Raw genomic sequence first — 3,044 nt, forward strand, 5'->3', positions numbered from 1 at the left:
AAACCGAAGTGAACCCACATAGCAATAGTATTTACGAAATTCACATAGGATTGATTCAAACCCAAAAAAAGTCAAGAATCAATGTTTAGAGTTTGATTCCAATATAATGAACCAAAGAACCAACACAATCATCGATAATATGTTAACCTCATAATCACAAGACTCAAGAATATCACTTGAATTGTTTGAACATCACAAGAAATAAATCCTGATAAGTTCAAAATTAATTAAATGAAGAACAAAGATTGAAGCAAAATATGTTCACAAAATAATCTCTTAAATTGTATGTATAAAAATCATACTACAATGAAAATAATGAGTTCTATATACAAGGAACTCGTGTCAACCAAGTTACAACGAAATCAAATTTCAAAGATTACAAAAGATACCAAAAATATAGAGTTTTAACTAAATTAGGAGATTTCGTAAACCTAGTTAAAACGAAATTAAATTTTAAAGATTATAAAAGATATAAAAAAAATATAGAGTTTTAATTAAATTAGGAGATTTCGCGAATTTTAACAATTTGTGTGGACAATGTGAACTATACGGTCGCATAGTTATATAGAATGTGATCACACAAAACTCTTTAACTCTTCAGCTGGATTTTCTACATGGTTACATGCGGCGACATGTAGTCTTATACTATGCAGCTGCATAAGCCTCGTTTTAGCTCCTCCGTCTATTGCTTGAACCAAGCTTATCCATTCGTGTTTCTTCTGCGAAGTCCAACACGAGTCTTGTTTCTTTGCTTGGCATGATGAATGTTTTAGACATTATAAATCCAAAGTAAGATTTATCTCACGTGCATACGCTCGTGTGTCACTCAAATTTGGATTTTTCCCTCTATTAGTCTTACCACTTTTGCCTTTTTCTACTCAATGTTTTCATCCAAGTGCTTCAAAAGAACTAATTCGGTCTCAACCAAGTTTTATTATCGAAGAATTCAAATTAGAATGTGAGTGACAAAATGGAATTTAGAAGACTCAAGGAAGGAAGGAAAAGAAGCAAAGGAATTTGACACTTTGAATGGAAACTAATATTAATGCAAAAAAGTGGTTCTGGAATTTTGATTGGACACCCCTTCCTTTTTTTACTCAAAAAAATGAAATTGTATACTGTTGGCAATTTTTGAAAAAAAAAAATTTGCTCAAAAATTCAACTACAATACTAGCAAAAGAAACAGAAACTGATTTGAGTCTAAATTAGCATACAAACAACTTTTGAAATTTTTTGATATTTTTATGGATTAGAAACTCAAAAGATGAAGAATGAAAACAAAAGACTCAAACGAAAAAGACGAAGATATAACCTTGATTTTTGGAATCAAAGTTCTGATACTAACTGATATGAACTCTCTCTCTCTCTCTCTCTCTCTCTCACACACACACACACACACATATATATATATATTGAACTAAAGAGCCAATACAATGGGCGACAATATGTTGACCATGTGATCACAAGACTCAAGAATCTCACCCGAATTACTTGAACGTTGCAAAAAATAAATCTTGATAAGTTTAGAATTAGATCAATGAAAAACAAAGATTGAAGCAAAATATACTCACAAAATAATCTCTTAAATTGCATGTATAAAAGCTGTTCTAAAATGAAAATAATGAGTTATATATATAAGGAATTCATTTAAACCTAGTTAAAACGAAATCAAATTCTAAAGATTACAAAAGGTACCAAAAATATGAAGTTTTTAATAAAATTGAAGATTTCGTAAACCTCGCTTCAAAAAAATAAAAAATAAAAAAATCAAATTCTAAATATTACAAAAGATGCCAAGAATATAGAGTTTTAGCTAAATTAGGAGATTTCACGAATTTTGGAAAATTTCACGCACAATTTGAACTATGCGATCGCATAATTATATTGGATGTGGTCGCATAGAACTCTTCAACTCTTCTATTGGATTTTCTACCTAGTTACACGCGGTTGCATGTAATCTTGCACGATACGGTTGCATAGGCCCCATTTCATCTTTTTCGTCTGTTGTTTGAACCAAGTTGATTCATTTGTGTTTCTTCTCCCGACACAAGTCATGTTTCTTTGCTTGCCATGATGAATGTTTCATCCATCGTGGCTTGAGCAAGTAGTCGCATTGCTTTTTTAATCCTCTTCGCTCGCGACCTAGTCATAGGTCATTCTTTAACGACCAATGGATCGTTACCCAAATTTGCTTTCGTGCCATGGATCACATCGAAAACGCTTCGATAGGACGATTTTAAATGTATATGTGGTTGGACTGTCCATTTAGTTTATGTCACATTGGACCTCAAAGCATTCCAATCATGATACCTCAGCATTTGATGTCCACTTCGTTTCTCCTTTACCACTTCATATGTATGTCTCATGATTTGAATGGTTTATTGTTTGAAGTATGATGATTTAAATGGTTGGTTTTAATGTAAGTTTTAAAGGTATTTTCTTATATTATGGATTACAGCCCACGAGTTCCTCGTGAATATGAAATATCTACTTTAGAATCAATCTATATTTACTGCCTGTAAGCTGGAAGACTTGAAATGCATGATCTTAGTTAAAATGAACATAAACAACTAATAACCCGAAAATTTAGATTGGAAATTAAGGAAAAGTATTGACACGCGAGTTTACGAGGCCATCCAAGATACGGTATATTTCAATCATGTCCAAATCTTTAGATGCACGAGTGTGACAAATGTGTAGAACACACACATTGTTTGATACATGTATGACCCATAGACTCGTGGACTTAGAAATCCTTCTTTAGGAACGACATGTGTGTTACTTGAGCGACAGGGCAGTAGTGGTGCGGGACTGGTACCACAAACCACCAAGAATCCCCGTGCTTAGAGCCTATGCAAATGGGACCTTAACGAAAGCCCCAGTTTCAAACTCAAAAAGTTGCTTTTTCTCTGCTTTCTTAGTCAAAACTTGTTTAATTTTTTGTCCAGGACAAGGCTGAGGATCCAAATTCATTTCATTTATCAAGTCCAATGGCAAAAAAAAAAAAAAAAAAAAAAAAAAAAAAAAAAAAAAAAAAAAAAAAA

Source organism: Olea europaea, chromosome 21 (assembly GCF_002742605.1).
Source record: "Olea europaea var. sylvestris chromosome 21, O_europaea_v1, whole genome shotgun sequence".
NCBI lineage: Eukaryota > Viridiplantae > Streptophyta > Magnoliopsida > Lamiales > Oleaceae > Olea > Olea europaea.